The sequence below is a fragment of the Halichoerus grypus genome, chromosome 10 (genome assembly GCF_964656455.1).
Source record: "Halichoerus grypus chromosome 10, mHalGry1.hap1.1, whole genome shotgun sequence".
Classification (NCBI taxonomy): domain Eukaryota; kingdom Metazoa; phylum Chordata; class Mammalia; order Carnivora; family Phocidae; genus Halichoerus; species Halichoerus grypus.
In genome coordinates, this window is record NC_135721.1 from 62410051 (window position 1) to 62429394 (window position 19344).

The 19344-nt window shown below is 35.5% G+C and overlaps 1 long non-coding RNA gene across 1 annotated transcript in view; it reads left to right on the plus strand.

Annotated features, from left to right (window-relative positions):
* Positions 1 to 19344, plus strand: part of LOC144379358 (uncharacterized) — a 502419-nt gene that overhangs the window by 242965 nt on the left and 240110 nt on the right. The gene's annotated exons all lie outside the window — the stretch shown is intronic.

Below are 19344 nucleotides of genomic sequence, written 5' to 3' on the forward strand. Positions count from 1 at the left end.
AATGAAAACCCAAGTGGTCCACCCTTGTGAAATTTGAACAAAATTGCTAAGTTAAATAAATAGATAGTTATTTGAGTTGGATCATTTAGATATTCACTTGCTTCAAAAAGGGAAATAGATCATATAGTATTTGGGGGCCCAATCTCCTATCTAATTAATGAGTTAAACATTTTTGAGTAATATTTTTTATTTCTTTAAGATTTCTTAAATCTTGATTGGGTACTTGATTCTTCCAATAACCCCATGAAAAAACAAGGAATACATCCCAAAACATAATAATTTGATAAATGGTAACTGCTGAAATACTTGATAAGTAACTGGATCCATTTGGAAGATAAAAGAAAGAAAATCAGTTTTCTACCTTACTATTTATACTTTATATAGTTTTTTTCAATTGGATGAAATATTTATTGTGAAATAAAACTATAACTGTACTAAAAAGAATACAGGTGAATATTTATTTATTTATTTATTAAAGATTTTATTTATTTATTTGAGAGAGAGAGACTGAGAGAAAGAACATGAGTAGGGTGTGGGGCAGAGGGAGAGGGAGAAGCAGGCTCCTCGCTGAACAGGAAGCCCAACATGGGGCTCAATCCCAGGACTCTGGGATCAAGACCTGAGCCGAAGGCAGACGTTTAACCGCCTGAGCTACCCAGGTGCCCCGCAGATGAGTATTTAACCAACATTAAGTGGGGACAGCTGGGTGTCACAATTGGTTAAGCAACCCACTCTTGATTTTGTCTCAGGTCGTAATCTCATGGTTTTGAGATCAGGCCCCATGTGGGGCTCTGTGCTCAGAATAGAGTCTGCTTGAGATTCTCTCGCCCTCTCTCTCTCTCTGTCCCTCCTGCCTGTTCTCTCTCTCTCTCCCTCTCATAATGAATAAATAAATCTTTCAAAAAAATGACATCAGGATAAAATGGCTTTCTAAGCATTAAAACAAAAGTTGAAATTACAAGGAAAATGATGTTTGATGCAAGTACATTAAGAATATTTTAACTAACAAGTGCATCAAATACCAGTAAAAATACTAAGAAATTACCCAATTAAAGATATATTGTAACATACATTACAGAATCAGTTGGGTTTCTCTTTAAGAAAACAGATGATATCCATAGATGAGTGACTGAGGAGATTTTAATAAAATAACTTCTTATAAATATGTGGGTGGAATTAGGAAGAATCCTGAGTCAAGAAACAGTTGATTGAAAGCCATTACCTTCACTAGACCCAAAGATGCAAATAGAGCTAGAAATTATCAGAAACTGATTAGGCCAGTAGCTGCAGGAAACAGCTAACAGGAGCTGTGGTTTATGGTATTGATTATTGACTGCCCAGTAAAGATAGAGTTGATTTTGATTCCTTCTGATTCCTTCTGATTCCATCTGATCTTCTGCCTCTTACTGCCCCAAACCAGTCAGAAGTCAGAGGACAAGGTATGTGGCCCATAGGGATTAGCCCAGTTTATGTGGCCCATAGGGATTAGCATCCTGGGGGCACAGAGCAGGATGGAGAGTAAACTTGTAAGGACAAATGGAGAGTATTCCAACATAGTCTATCATACCTTTGACATACCCACTTTTTCCTTCTAACCAAATGGAAAGCTTTGTCTGAACTCAGAGGTCATACAAGTCCTATCAGTTATTATATAACCATAATGTGTCTCAGTTTCATAATACCGTCACCTAAAACTTAAACTATTAACCCTTATCAGTGTTCTTAATATCAAGTAATTGATGGAGAAAAAGCAATATAAAGCCTAGCTGATACAGGCCTACTTCTATGGATTAGAACCCATTAGGCTTGGGTTGATAATTATGTCTTTCTTCTTTCACAACCTATTCCAATTTTTATTCAATTGCTTTCAGCATCTTGCAGAATGAGTTTCATTATTTGAAAGGATGACCCAAATGTTTATTTCCACATAATCTGAGTATTTGGTGATCTTTTGGGTAAAGAACTATTAAGAATCTTCATGAATTCCTTTGGTTCCAGCTACACACCTTATTGCTTCAATTGGCTTGGAGTAATCTAATCACCTTGTCCAATATAGCACCATTACCTGTCATTTTTCTTCAGCAGCACAGCGTCAGAGACTATAATGGATGAGAAGTAGCTTTAGCTGCCAACTTACCGAATTTGATTGTGCCTCTTAGTGGAACATTCTTTCTTGGGCATTAAAACCTAAAATCTACTGAGTTAACAGCTGCAAGGGTAGGAAGTAGAAATTCCTCAAGTGGGTTATTAGGTGAAAAAGTTAGGGGAGCCATTCTCACCCTGTGCCCCTCTTTTCTTGAACACATGCATTCTAATGTTGAAAAAGATGGCACCACATATTGGTTGCTGTTTTAAGGCATGTAGTCTATCTCAAAAGACAACATTCTAGGTTCAGTGTATTATCTCCCCATTGGTACTATAACAGAGTCTTCAGCAGCCGTTATACTGTTCTATCAAGCTATCTGTGTCTGGATGATGGGATACACCGTAAACTTAGGAATTTTGCCAGAGGCAGTCTATTGCCATACTATCTTCATTACAATATGAGGGTTTTTGTTTGTTTGTTTGTTCTGTTTTTGTTTTGTTTTAATCAGAAGAAATGCTGAGTGTGTATGGTGATGAGTAAGTCGTTCTGAAAGCCTGTGGTGGCGTAGGCAGGGAAGACAATCCTTATCTAGAATCTATTTCTATCCCATAGAGGAAAAATTGCTGCCTCCACCATGATGAAAATCAGCTTGTCACCACATGGTGGTGGTGTCCTCGTCTCATCAGGGAGATGGCTTACAGGGGGCAGGACATTGGCTTCTGCTATTGGCAGGTGAGCACTCTCCAGTGCTGGTGGCAAATCAGCCTTGGAATAGGAAGTTCATGATATTGGCCTATTGTGTGCATTGTGAGAGCAGGAGAATGGTTAGGAAAGTGAAATCCAAAGAATGGGAAATTTCTTCTGCTTAATTATTAGGAGACTCTCCCACAGTAGATTGATTGGGATCATGACCTGATGGAGTAATACAAATGTTTATTTCCATGTGATCTGAGTAGGCATATATTTGGATACAAACATCTTCACAGTCTGTGATAATTTTGATAGTTTATCCATCTACGTCTCCCTTTAAATTCCTAGTTCTAAGTTTGCTGGTGTCGTTTTTCCTATTCTGAGCTGCCAATTATTAGGCACTGTCCATAAATTGATGTAGCTTTGTGCTTCAGGATTTCTCTCCTATGTGAAGTAGATAAGCAGATGTATCAACTGACATTATTCTAAATCCTGGGAAGATTTCATCAAGATTAGCCCTGGGAGTGACTGTAATTCTGTAAATCCGCTTCTAACTGGCACCATTGCACTAACAGATTCATCTAAGAACAGGTCCATAGTACTTCGTCTGTTAACTGATTATAGAGAACTTCCCACAAGGCTATAAATGTTGGTGGAGGTAGAGGCAGCAAAGCAGTAAGAACAGGTACCATAGGAGTCTGAGCCATCTCCTCATACAGCTTTCTAGTGCCTTCTAGACTTGTTCAGGCTTCTATATACTATTTTCATTTTTCAATATAAGGCTGCTCTGCATACCTAATTTTATAATTTGATGGATCATACAAAGCTCAAGTCATAGTAGGTACTGTGGGTCACATAAACATTTGCTGTTTCATGGTCAGTGTTAAGTCTCTACCAGGGCCCAGTAGCTTTTCAAATAGAGGAAATGTTTTTAAGCATGGGAAGGCACGACCTCATGCCAAAACTTGTGCTGTGATTTTCATATTGTAGTTTTCCATAGATTCTATATAACACCTGAGTTTGTCGCAGACACTTTGAATACCATTTTGTCATTTAATTATAATGCCTGAAAATATAATATATATTATATTATATTATATATATTATATTATATATCAACATAATAATATAATATATATAATACCTTGCATCTGAGCTTGGAACTGCTGCAGAGTAGTTTATACTCTGAATCTTATTCAAAATGGGTACCCAGGTAAATGGACCAAAGCATGACACGCAAATATGGCAAGTATTGCCTTCAAAATCCAAAAAGGCCCAACAAGCACCATGTCTCTTCTTACTTGTGGGTTGTGCTAAACTAAATAATTATTAAATTGAATAAAAGATGGCAATGGATTGTAAAAGACTGCTTATCTTTAAAGAATACCTCTTTATTTTTCATTGCTTTTGCATGAAAAGAGAACAGAAATATCCCTGATATCTCTATTTATATCATCTAATCTGTGTTTATATTATCTATGTATTCATATGTATATACTTATACACTTGACCCTTGAACAACATGGGTTTGAACTGTGTAGGTGCGTTTACATGTGGATTTTTTTTTAAGATTTTATTTATTTGAGAGAGAGAGTGAGAGAGAGCAAGAGCAGGGGGAGGGCAGAGGGAGAGCAACAAGCAGACTCCACGCTGAGCGGGGAACCTGATACAGGGCTTGAGCTCACGACCCCGAGATCATGACCCAAGCCAAAACCAAGAATCAGACACTCAACCGACTGAGCCACCCAGGTGCCCCTACACATGGATTTTTTATAGTATTGCACCATACATATATTTTCTCTTCTTCATGATTTTCTTAATAACATTGTCTTTTCTGTAGCTTACTTTGTTGCAAGAAAACAGTATAAAATACTGATAAACCTACAAAGTATGTGTTCATCAACTGTTTACTGGGGAGGCTTCCAGTCAACCGTAGGCTATTAGTAGTTAAGCTTTGGGGAAGTCAAAAGTTATACATGGATTTTCAACTGCATTGGTTGTCGGGTACCCTAGTCCCCAAATTGTTCAAGGGTCAACTACATGGCATTTTACAAACAGAGCATAAGAATGTATTAATACATTTTCCGATTTTGTTTTCTCTTTTAAGGGGTTCTCCTCATATTACTTAAGCTTGGAAGGATTATCTCAACTGATTTACTATCTTCAGGCATCTTTTGATATCTTGTCTCAACTCTAGAAGTATGGGAGGGAACCTGCATAAGCAGACCTTTGTCTTTTTGACATTTTATTTTGAAATAATTGTAGACCTACAGAAAAACTGCAAACACAGTAAAGAAACTTCCCATATATTCTTTTTTAAAATTTAATTTAATTTTATTATGTTATGTTAGTCATCATACAATACATCATTAGTTTTTGATGTAGTGATCCACGATTCATTGTTTTCATATAACACCCAGTGCTCCATGCAATACTTCCCATATATTCTTCACCTAGCTTTCCCTAATATTAACATCTTAAAAACCTTTGTAACACTATCAAGAAGAGAAAACTAACTGATATAATACTATTAAGTAATTTACTGATCTTATTTGAATTTTGAAAGTTTTCCCACCATTGCCCTTTTTCTGATTCAGAATCCAATCCTGAATCTGATGCTCTGTTTGGTTGTCATACTTCCTTACTTTCCTTCTAGAATAGTTCCTCATTTCTGCAGTCTTCCTATGTCTTTCAAAACCTTGACACTTTTGAAGACTCTAGGCCAGTTATATGTAGAATGACATTCAATTTGGGTTTGTGCTATGTTTTCTCATGATTGCATTGATGTTATACATTTTGGACAAGAATATTACAGGAATTATTTGCTTTTCTTTTTGCACCATATCATGAAGTACATGAGGTTAATATATCTTCTTGCTGGTAATGTTAACTTTGATCATATGGCTAATGTGGTGTCAGCCAGTTTCTTTCACTTGAAAGTTATAATTCTTCTTTTTGTAATTAACAAGTTTCTTGTGAGGATACTTTAAGGCTATCCAAATATCCTGTTCCTCATCATACTCTTACCCACTAATTTTAGCATCCATGGATGATGATTCATGTCTGCCATAACTATTTTTGTGGTATATGTTTAATGATGAATTTCTATTTTGTTTATCCCTGCTACATTTTTAATTGGAATTTTCCTGTAAATGAGGAGCCAATTCTTCTCCTGCATTTATGTGACTTTTTATTCACTCATTCATATATCGATATGGATTCACATATATTTATTTTATTCTCTTTCTTATAATCCAATATTATTATTATTATTATTTTGTTGCTAAATTTATGTCAACTTTAGCATTTGGCAGCTTTGAGTTAGCTCCTGTGTTCTTTCAATATGCCCCCATTTCCTTTTATGTATGTTCTTACTTATTGGCAACTCAAGATGTTTCAGGGTCACATTGTGTATCTCTGTGCCCCAGCTCTGACAGCAACCACTTCCCAGGGAGACCTAGTTCCTTTTATTGAAGAATAGTATTGAGAAGACTAGTGTGGGCTAAGCAGCTTCCTCCTTTTCTTTTTTCATTCTTTTTTTTTTTTTAAGCAGCCCCTTTTTTAAAGCAATTTTATTGCTGAGATTTCAAATCAGACATGAGATAATTGATGTGAGTCAACTTCAGAGTAATAGTTTCCAGAACAAAAATCTCAGAAACTTTATGGAAACATTAAATGAGTGTGTGAATGTGGCTAAGGGTGAGGAATTTGCAACAGCAAATTAAACATCACACTCAAGAAAGTGGTAGAAATCCATTATGGGAACTATTTAACTTCATTTGTAAAAGGAAAAAAAAAATATTCACTGAACTTCTGATTATCAGCGGATGGGAGATGAGGTATGACCTAAAACAGGGCACATTCTTATATTAGAAATTAATTATAGGGGCGTGTGCGTGGCTCAGTCATTAAGCGTCTGCCTTCAGCTCAGATCATGATCCCAGGGTCCTGGGATCGAGCCTCACATCGGGCTCCCTCCTCGGCGGGGAGTCTGCTTCTCCCTCTCCCACTCCCCCCTGCTTGTGTTCCCTCTCTTGCTGTCTCTCTCTCTGTCAAATAAATAAGTAAAATCTTTAAAAAAAAAAAAGAAATTAATTATAGGTTGCTGTGTTAATGTAAGAGACTCCATTAGTTATTAAAAGTTTAGAGTTCCCATTCTTTTGGTGAGAAAATAGAGAATATGATATTATTCCAAATATAATGCTAGTACCAAAGGGTTTTAACATCTGAATTCCTAACACTAAAATCCTAGTCGATAAACTTAAAATGATGAATGTGATACTTCTTTACAACAATAAAAGGAGAAAAAAAATGTATCCCACTGTCAAGACTGTATTCATGGATTATGACTCTCTGAATTAATAATCTCATTATGAGTAACAATAAGCAAACTATGGATATTTTAGACATTATTTAAGAAATTATGATAATTCAAAAAAGTAAAATCATTAGTTTTTTTTAGCTTTACAAATGATTTTCCCCCTCTCTGAACCAAAAATGTAACATTAGAAAGTGAGACATTTTACTTATTTAAAATCTATTTCAGAAAAAGTCAGATTACCTAATCTCGAAGAAAAAAAGAATGATTGTGGTGGAAATATTCTCTTATTTGCACTTACGTTTAACTCCTTCTAATGTTCTCCCGTATAACACAGTCCTCACACTGAGGTATCTCATCTTTTGTAGGAGTGTATTTATCATCATTCTTATTAGTAATATCATGACATTTTACTATCAGAAGATCTTCTATAATCATGGCTAGTTTTGTGTACCAACTGAGGGCACTATAAAATGCCACTATTGGATCAATTGGATGAGTACTCCCTAATGGAGTACTCCCAATTTTTTATGGGAGTAAAATTTTTTTTTACTTTTTTTTTTACATTTTTTTACATTTTTTACAAATGTTTCCCCCCCAAACCAAAAATATAACATTAGAAAGTGAGACATTTTACTTATTTCAAATCTTATTTCAGAAAAAGTCAGATTACCTAATCTCAAATAAAACAAGAATAATTGTGGGGCTTGTAATTTCAGTGGAAATATTCTCTTATTTGCACGTATGTTCAACTCCTTCTAATGTTCTCCCATATAACACAATCCTCACAGTTGAGGTATAAAAAATGCCAGGGCTTGGGTTTAACACAACCCTATAACTTTAACCAGCATCTCAGGTTCACTTGAATTTAACCAAATAACAAGTTATAGAAAGATATCTTAATTCGGTATTAATCAGAATACAATCTACGTGGGAGATTACAAATTCTGAGCCAAGGTACATGTGCAATTCTACCAAAATGGCAATGAGACTTACCGATCTCCAGCTATAAATCAAGATCATGTATTTCTCTTTATATTACTTCCACATTAATTGTGGATATTAATATGTACAATTCAAATAAAGACTGGAAAGTACACAAAATATTTTTCTAAAATAAGAGGTTGAAATGAGATTACTTGAGGCATATTTTGCTAAAAATTACTATAACACATGCATCATTTTCTTAGAAAATTTTTTTATCAAACTCAACAACTTCATTTTAAAATCTTTTTAGATTGCTAAACCTGAGGAATTCTAACTTTCAGAATTTAGTATTTTGTGTAACTACAAAAAATTACATTAACTTAAATCGTTATGATTTCCATTTCACATACTAGAATTTGAGAATTAAAACTATGGTCAGAAGAAAAAAACAGAATGTTTATGATTTCAGGGTCTGATTTAAATGACTTTGACCTTTGACAAATAGGAAGATTGAGTATGATCCCATAACCTGTTTCTCCAGCTCCTTGTTTACATCTATCCCCCTTTCTTTATCTCTCCCCAGGGAGTGGCTTTGTCAGTCAGGTGTGATACAGGCAATTGGGCCTCTTCTACTGATGTTCCCAAACTCTGTGACTTAGGATTGTATCATAAATGGGGATGCATTCTTTTAAATAATCGATTCCAGGGTTTCATCCTTTACGTCTATGAAAATAGTAAGGGGAACTATTTGCAATTTTTTTTAAACTTAATTAAAATTATGCACTTCTCAACACTAAATGAGATAACTGATAATTTTTTCCTTTATTTTGGTCAGAAGTTAAATCAACTCAGAATAATGTTGGAATATCTTTTTGCAATTTTCTATGACTTTAATTAGTACAGAAAATAGACAGGGAAACTTGCCACTTAATAAATACAATTTCTTGGGTGCCTGGGTGGCTCAGTCAGTTAAGCGACTGCCTTCAGCTCAGGTCATGATCCCAGGGTCCTGGGATCGAGTCCCACATCGGGCTCCCTGCTCTGCAGGGAGCCTGCTTCTCCCTCTCCCACTCCCCCTGCTTGTGTTCCCTCTCTCGCTGTGTCTCTCTCTGTCAAATAAATAAAATCTTTTAAATAAATAAATAAATAAATAAATAAATAAATAAATAAATAAATACAATTTCTTATTAGTTAACAATTGAAAATAAATGGAGTCATTCGCAAGAATAATGAAAAATGAAGAAAAAGAAATAATAAAAAATGATCCTGTTACTATTCATATGTGCCCAAAATAAACAAACATTTAAAACTAATCAGGACGTGGTAAGAACCAAAAATGGAATATAAATACTAACAAATGAACCTAGCTGTATTACAAATGAAGTTAACTGTATTACAAATGAGTAACACATCTAAACTAAATGGAGTAGGGAAATCAAGAACCGATATAAGTAACTGTGGAAAACAGTGTCATGATTGGATACTGTCAGGCTAAAGATAAAAATGAACTCTAGTCCTTAAAATGTTTTTCATAGCAGTATGATTTAGCAATTCTGAAACTATTTTATGTGTATGCTAAAATTGAACAAATCAGAAAATACAGTGTGAATACAATGAGAGCCAGCTTTCTCACTTTTGGGAAAAGAAATTACAAATAAGGAAAAGAAGAAGGCTAGAATGAGCCAGGTAGTGTCAGATTTGAATTGGAGGCATCAGTATAAACTCATGGGTTTTGATCGATAAATAGAAAAATAGTTGTGGGATGTACACACACTTGAACTCATATGGGGTTAGTACATAAACATCTATTTCCTAGTTTTGTCTGTGGACATGGCCTAGAAGCCATGACATCCTGGTAACAATGAGTACATCTAGCTCCCAGATCTTTGTTTATAAACACCATTCTCCAATAAAAAAGAACTAGAGCTCCTTAAAGAAATGCTTGATTCCAGAACTGTGGCGGGAAAATATGAGTAGTCTGAAACTTCTGGTCCCAGAGTGTAAGAAAATTAAAAAGGAAGGAAGGAAGGAAGGAAGGAAGGAAGGAAGGAAGGAAGGAAGGAAAGGAGGAAGAGAGGGAGGGAGGGAGGGAGGGAGGGAAGGAAGAAGAACACAAGAAACAGACTGAAAGAGCCCCTAATGTTCAAAGCTGGAACAACTTTTCAATAGAGTAAATAAAGAGCGTTGGAATAGAACTCATAGAATAAAATAAATGTTCATAGAAACTTATTGATATAAATAAGTAATCAGATTAATGAATAAATGGAGGAGACATGACAGGTCTTCCTTTCGTAAAATTCTTTTTTTTTTTTTTTTTTAAAGATTTTATTTATTTGACAGAGATAGAGGGAGAGCACAAGTAGGCAGAGCGGCAGGCAGAGGGAGAAGCAGGCTCCCCGCTGAGCAGAGAGCCCGATGCGGGGCTCAATCCCAGGACCCCAGCATCATGACCTGAGCTGAAGGCAGCCGCTTAACTGACTGAGCCACCCAGGCGCCCCCTTTCGTAAAATTCTAACCAATATGTATGGGGAGGAATAAGAGAAATAAAGGATATTCATTAGTCAGTCACTACAGCAATAATTGTTGCAGAGATCCATTGATGAATACTAAAATTAGGGAAAATTAGGGGAAAAGTTTGATGATGAAAAGATTTGCATAGTCTCAAGCATGTCCCCCAAGATACTTATGAAGTACAAAAGGAAAGAATAACTTTACTGTGGGGAAACCCAACAGACACCATCTTAACCAAGTGATCAAGGTAAACATCACCAGGAATAACACATATCAACATCATGAACCCTTGATATGATGCCCTGAGAAGGGTACAATATTATTGTGGTACTTTTGAAAAGAATGCATAATCTCAATCTAAACATGACGAAACATCCGATCCCAAATTCAGGGTCATCCTCCTACAAAATTACTGATCAATACTCTTCAAATGTGTCATCTTCATGAAAGGCAAGGAAAGACTGAGAACTGCCATAGATGGTATAACAGGTACAAATAACAACTAAATGTAATGTGGGACACTGTGTAGAATCCTAGAAAAGAAAAATAACACGGGAAATTGGTAAAATTTGAACAAGGTCTGTGGTTTCATTAATATTGTACCAGTGTTACTTTTCTGTTCTTGATAATTTTACTATGGTAATGCAAGATATTAACATTAGAGGAAGCAGCATGAGAGATATAAGAAACTCTTTGTACTATTCTTGAACACTTCTGTAAGTCTAAAATTAGATTAAATAGTTTTTGAATAAATTTTTAAAAGGGACTTTGAAGTAGAAACTTGGGGGCCCATGATGTCTTCAACTTCCTCATTTTGTACATTATAGGCCCCAAGATATTGAAGGACTTACCTACAGCACACAGTTTGGGAAAAGCCAAGATGAGAACTTCTAGCGTTGCCAAGTTTTCGGTATTACTTTCCTGTGGTCCAGTGTATAAAAATAAGAGCTTCATTCCTCAGAAATTGGTAACTGTTGGGCATCCTGTCTGAATTAGACCTTCGCTAGGAAGTTTCAGCTTCCGGGGTTTACACAATGTGGAGATGAATGTCAAAATTCTTTTACGTATCTTTTGTCATACTGTCAGTATGCATTACATTGACTAAATTACATTGAATAAATACAGCAGTGACAAAAATGCTCTATCGCAGATAGTCTTGCTTGTCTATACTGAAGATTAGTAAAGCTGTCAGATGTTACTAATTTAAGGGGAAAAAAATCAAAATTTATAAACAAGATATATTTAATTATATTTATTCACATTTTTAAAAATCCTCAACTTTTGAAATGTGAATATCAAGATGCCTTAATTTGGGAAGAAATGTTTGATTCACAAAATAGTAAGTTATACAGGCTAGAAGCACATTTATTTAAAAAAATATTTTTCTTTAATTTCAAGCCATCAGTTATAACTTAAAGAAGTTTTATTTGTTTTTAGAACAGAAACAAGAACTATTTAACCTGCAATGCTGTCTCATTTCCTTATTCATTAACTGTCCAGTTTAGCATTCAGTCAATGAATGTTATCTTTAGGCCTGACAATAATTTTCCTAAATTTCTTTATTGAAAGGTATTCTTTTCATGTCCAACGAAGTAGAAATTAACAACAACAAAAATATATAAAAAAATGTTAATGGTGGAAGCAAAAAAAAAGGGGGGGATCAGCTCTTACTTGGATTCATGTTATTTATAGATACAAGTCGTCAGGCATATATTTCCAAGCTGAGAGCCTTGGAAGTTTGGTAAGCCCCAGAACTACTCTTGAGAGTTACCTACGTGGTATGAAGTGAGTTAGGCCGGTCAGAGCTGCCTGTTTCCACATATCTCCACTGCTGAATTGCCCATTACCTGGGACTCCGGCATTAGTGTTTTAGAGATAATACCTATCTATGGTGAGAGGAGAGAAAGCTTATCAGAGAGCCTTGGATTTGGGGTTGTAGAATGTTTTACCAATAATTATTTTTGTTGCCTTAGACATACCACTTTATATCTCTTGTTCTACATTTCCCTTCTGAAAAAGTTTCTTCAATTTTATCATTCTATCTCTAGTATTAAAGAAGATGCCACTAAAGTTCACAGAACCACTGTGCCTGGACCTTGTCTGACTCTATCACGGTGTTACCTTTCTCTCTTCCTTGCCAGGAATATAATTCATATGCCAAATTTTAAACCAGTTTTAAATATTTGTATATATTCTTTTTTGTTCCTTTTCTTTTTTAAAATTTAAATTCAATTAATTTACATATAGTGTATTATTAGTTTCAGAGGTAGAGTTCAGTGATTCATCAGTTGTATATAACACCCAATGCTCATTCCATCACATGCCCTCCTTAAGGCCCACCACCGTGTTACGCCATCTCCCCACCCCCCTCCTCTCCAGCAACCCTCAGTTTATTTCCTATGGTTAAGAGTCCCTTATGGTTTGTGTCCCTCTCTGATTACATCCTATTTTATTTCTCCCTCCCTTCCATTATGATCATCTGTTTTATTTCTTAAATTCTACATGAGTGAGATCATATGGCAATTGTCTTTCTCTGATTGACTTATTTCACTTAGTATAATACCCTCTAGTTCCATCCACGTCATTGCAAATGGCAAGATTTCATTTTTTGATGGCTGCGTAATATTCCATTGTATATATATATACACCACATCTTCTTTATCCATTCATCTGTGGAAGGACATTTGGGCTCTTTCCATAGTTTGGCTATTGTGGACATTGCTGCTATAAACATTGGGGTGCACGTACCCCTTCGGATCACTACATTTGTATCTTTGGGGTATATACCTAATAGTGCAATTGCTAGGTTGTAGGGTAGCTCTATTTTTAACTTTCTGAGGAACCTTATACTGTTTCCAGAGTGGCTGCACCAGTTTGCATTTCCACCAACAGTGTAAGAGGGTTCCCTCTTTCTCTGCATCCTTGCCAACATTTGTTGTTTCCTGATGTTAATTTTAGCCATTCTGACTGGTGTGAGGTGGTATCTCATTGTGGTTTCGAGTTGTATTTCCCTGATGCCGAGTGATGTGGAGCATTTTTTCATGTGTCTGTGGGCCATTTGGATGTCTTCTTTGGAGAAATGTCTGTTCATGTCCTCTGCCTATTTCTCTTTTTTTTTAACTTTATTTTATTATGTTAATCACCATACATTACATGATTAGTTTTTGATGTAGTGTTCCATGATTCATTGTTTGCGTATAACACCCAGTGCTCCATTCAATACATGACTATTTCCTTTGCTGTGCAGAAGCTTTTTATCTTGATGAAGTCTCAATGGCTCATTTTTGCCTTTGTTTTCCTTGCCTTTGGAGACGTGTCTAACAAGAAGTTGCTGTGGCCGAGGTCAAAGAGATGACTGTCTGTGTTGTCCTCTAGGATTTTGATGGATTCCTGTCTCACATTTAGGTCTCTCATCCATTTTGAGTCTATTTTTGTGTGTGGTGTAAGGAAATGGTCCAGTTTCATTCTTCTGCATGTGGCTGTCCTATTTTCCCAACACCATTTGTTGAAGAGACTGTCTTTTTTCTATTGGACATTCTTTCCTGCTTTGTCGAAGATTAGTTGAGGGTCCATTTCTGGGCTCTCTACTCTGTTCCATTGATCTATGTGTCTGTTTTTGTGCCGGGGCCATACTGTCTTGATGCTTACAGCTTTGTAATAGAGCTTGAAGTCTGGCATTGTGATGCCACCAGCTTTGGTTTTTTTTTCAATATTCCCCTGGCTAGTCAAGGTCTTTCTGGTTCCATACAAATTTTATGATTATTTGTTCCAGCTCTGGGAAAAATGTTGATGGTATTTTGATAGGGATTGCATTGAATGTATAGATTGCTCTAGATAGCATAGACATTTTAATTACAATATTTGTTCTTCTAATCCATGAGCATGGAATGTTTTTCTATTTCTTTGTGTCTTCCTCAATTTTTTTCATGAGTGTTTTATGGTTTTCAGAGTACAGATCCTTTACCTCTTTGGTTTATTCCTAAGTGTAGTGAACAGGGAATGAGGTTCTGGGGCAAAACTCTCTTATGAAAAAACATACATTTGTCAGAGATAGTAAATATAACTTCCATTTAATGGTTTAAGGTTCAAATAACATTTTACACATATCACTTAATCTTCTAAATAGCCCTAAAATAGATATTATGTGATTTTATGGAAGTTGAATCTGGAGCTAAGAGAATGGATGCCTAGGATCATCCATTAGTTAGTAAAAGTTGGAGCACATCCAGCTACCCCACTTTCCACTCTATCATACTGTCTTGTGGACACACCAATTAGCATAAGTTATTTGATAAATGGAGAGTTCTGGAACCACATATGGACTCTTAAGTCTTTTTCAGTATCTGTGCTTAATAATAAGTGGGTGAAAGGAAAAGAGGAAGACAAGTATTATTTGACATTTTATTTTGTTTTAGCCTGTGCAGATGGTGCCTCCTCTGGGCATTTCTCCCTACAGTCTCCTCACAGCATTCACATGGAGTAAGCAGTGGTAGCTTGGGAAATTCTTTTATAGGAATACCTCTCTTGACTTTGAGGTATAGAAAGAGAAAGACTTTGAATGAGTACACTTGAAAGTGAACACTGCATTATATGAGACTTGAAATACATCAAACCTAAAGAGCCTTACTTCTGAGCCTGTTCTTGAAAGGGCTTGAGAAGGCAGAATGAGTCATGTATATGACCGAAATTAAAGAAAAACTGTCCAAAATTCTCATTGACTGTCACATTTCTAAAGTTAAAAAAAGTAAAAAATGTGATTGTATAGCAAGTCTCATCCTGAAATCCTAGAAAATGACAGTTCTTAGGATTGTAGGGAGGGGGCAAGGGAGGAAGACTGGTTATACAGAACAAAGAAAATTAAAGTAAAAATTCTTAGAGCTTAGAAAATATTAATTTTAGGTAAGAGAATAAATGAAATCTTTACTCAGGGAATCAGCAATAATAAGGCTGATTAGTCAAATTAAAAACCTTTGACTTCAGAATTATGATTACATAGATATGAGAAAAATCCTAGCTTGTGGTTCTGGGCAGCTCCTTAATTACTATATGTACGTACCTTATAGTACATTAAGTATGATATCTGCAATACAAAAAAATTTTGTTCAGGAAAAGCTGTGAAATGGATACCATACACCTTTATTACCTCTCAACATACACCACTTCCCTTTTTGCTGTCCCTTTAACCAATACACGCCTAGTGCAAAGTTTGGGCAATGACTGCTTAGTTTCTATCCTGACATCACTCACTTACCAACCTACTGACCTTGGGCCAGTATCATAACCAGGAGATTCCAGGACCCTTAGCACAGTCTAAGGCCAAATCTATTCTGACTGGTTAGTGTCTGTACAATATTGATTTTTTTTAATATGACTAATAATACTCCCAGAATCAAGCACTCTCATTCATTGTTTGTAGATGCATAAAACATTTCATAAACATACACAGAACTGGTAACAGTAGTTACTACTAGGGATGGAACTTAGATGAAGGAGGGAGAAGGAGGAATTTCTTTTCACCATATATGATTTAGTTAAGTTTGTACCATGAGTATATATTATCTCATCAAAGCAGTGATTATTTTTTTCTTAAATTGAGCAAACTTACAAACATAAATCTGGGGAATCTATAAAATAATTAATTGAAATAAGCATTTCTATGATTCCCCTTAGAGAAGCAGCATATAGGAATTAATGGTGTCCTATCTGCAGTATTTGTTTTTCATTTGTGTCTGAGCTGAAAACCTCTCATTCAATTTAGTACAAGTCAGTATTTGAAAGTATTTTGTAAAATCTTTCTTTTTTTCATTTTTAATTATCTGCAATAATTCTGAGAGGCAGTTGCCTTTATTACTGCATTTTATAGATAAGTATACTGGACTACAAAGATTTTTTTTTAATTTTATTTATTTATTTGAGATAGAGAAAGAGTAAGAGAGAGAGCATGAACAGAGGGGGAGGGGTAGAAGGAGAAGGAGAAGCAAGGAGACTGACTCAGGGCTTGTAGGGATCGATCCCAGGATCCCAAAATCATGACCTGAGCTGAAGGCAGATGCTTAACCAACTGAGCTACCCAGGCACCCCTGGACAAAGATATTAATTAGCTTGCTTAAAATCACACAGTATATGAAAGATAAGATTCAAATCATTTTTTACTTTTTAAAAATTTTATTCCTGTTATTTTTAAAACAGATTTTATTTTTCAGAACAGTTTTAGGTTCATAGCAAAATTGAGCAGAAGATATGAGATTTCCCATATAGCCTGTCCCCACACAAGCTTAGCTTACCCCATTATCAACATCCTTCAGTAGCATGGTACATTTCTTATAACTGATGAATCCACATTAACATATTATAATTACCCTAAGTTCCTTGGTTTAGATTAAGATTAATTCTTGGTGTTTTATATTCTATGGGTTTTGACAAGTATATAATGACATGTATCCATTATTATGGTATCATACACAGTATTTTCAATGCCTTAAGAATTCTCTACACTTTGCCTATTCATCCCTCTCTTTCCCCTAAGCTATGGCAACTACTGATATTTTTACTGTTTCATAGTTTTGTCTTTCCTGAATGTCATATAGTTGGAATCATACAGTAATTAACCTTTTCTGACTGGCCTCTTTCACTGAGGAATATGCATTTAAGTTACCTTTATGTCTTTTAATAGCTTGATAGCTCATTTCTTACTATCACTAAATAATACTCCATTACCTGGATGCACCACAGTTTATCCATTCGCCTACTGATGGACATCTTAATTGCTTCCATGTTTTGGCAATTATAAACAAAGCTGCTGTAGACACCCATGTGCAGGTTTTGGTGTGGATATACATTTTCAGTTCTTTGGGTAAATACCAAGGAGCGCGATTGCTGGATCATATGGTAACAGGCTATGTTTAGTTTTGTAGGAAACCTCCAAACTGTCTTTCAAAATGATTCTATCATTTTGCATTCCCACAAGAAATGAATGAGTATTCCTGATGCTTCACACTTCATCCGCATTTGGTGTTGCCTGCTCTAGAGTTTAGCCACTCTGACAGGTGTGTAGCGGTATCTCATTGTTGTTTTAATTTGCATTTCTCTAATGACATATCATGTGAAGCATCTTTTCATATGTGTATTTGCCATCTGTAACTTTTAAATTTTGGGGCCACAAATCTGTACACATTTTAAAACATTTGCCAGCAGATGTGGGGGGTCAACCTCTAGAATTAGAAATGAGTGGTAGCTGATGTCTGAGGGCTGAGGGGTTGTGTTTGGAACAGGCTGAGATAGGTATCAGAGGACTTGGATCCCAGCTAAAGGACAGTATTCCAGTTACTAAACTTTCAACAAGTGGACCTTTTGAAAGTCATGATTTTCTTTGGAAAGACTTTTCTTATGTGAAAAATTAATTTTCCCTAGTCATTCTCTTGAATTATCAGGAAAAAAAAAAACACTTTGCAGCTTGTTAGGTACTGAATTGTACCCCCCAAATTCATAAATGGAAGCTCTAACTCCCAATGTGACAGCATTTGGAGATAGGGCCTTTAATGAGGTAAAAAGGTGAAATGAGGTCATAAGGGTGAGACCATAATTTCATCAATGTCCCCATAAGAAGCAGAAGAAACAGCAGAGACTTGCATGTGCAAAGGGCATGTGAGGACACAGAGAGAAGGCAGCTGTCTGTGAGCCAAGGACAGAGACCTTGGGAGAAACCCACCCTGCCAGTATTTTGATTTTGGACTTCCTGCTTTCACAGTGTGGAAAAATAAATTTCTGTTGTTTAAGCCACCCGGTCTGTGGTGGCTGTTTTGTTATGGCAGCCCTAGCTGACAAAAATACAGCTCAACAAAAATGAAATGAATTTATCCACATTAAGACACACCCAGGGTCTATGTGCTCTACGAAAATTACAAGTTACAAATGGAATTCAAGGCACTGCAGTGTATTCAGTATCTTCCATTTTGTCCTGGCTCAAATCTTTCACTGGATATTTTGAGTAGTAATGATGAAACTACTGGTTTTTTAAAAGATATTTTTAATGATCCATAACAAAATAAAGGAATGGGAGAACCCCATGTGATGGCAGAATATAAACTTGGTTTACTATAATGCAGTTGCACCATTCATGAAAATAGAAGGATTGCATCTTGTTCATATTTGTCTTTTTACTATAATTTGATGTACACAACATTAAAAGTACTGACACATAGCAGTTTTTGCCCCCCAAAAGTAAAATTCTGCCCCTGCAAAAACAGACCAACAAAATATATGCTAAAAGCATGAATCCTCCAGTATAACATTTTGTCTGATTTAAAATGATTCAAAACATTTGCAAATGACATGACACTAACGGAACACAGTTGGATTTTCTTGTCTCAGAAACTTTACTTAAATATTTTATATCATGTTGATGTATTTTTATATTTATTTTTAATTTATTGTAGAAAAACTCAACTATATCTAGAAATAGAAAGAAAAGCATAATAAAGTCCTTCACCATTACCCATCAACAACAGTTATCAACACCTGGTCCATCTTGTGTTATTTATACTCCTACCTATTTCCTCTTTTTAAGTCATTTCTGAGCAAACCTAAGATGTTGTATTGTTTCATCTGTAAACACTTCAGTATGTTTCTCTGAAATAGCCCTTTTTTAAAGATACCCATGTTTTCATTATTATTCTAAAAATTTAACAATAAATCCCTAATATTGGAAAAGATTAATCATTTTTCAAATTTTCCCAATTTTCTCACAAATGCCACAATTGTTTTTACAGTTTTTTTTTTAAATTAGGAATCAACTAAGTACTAAACATTGCAA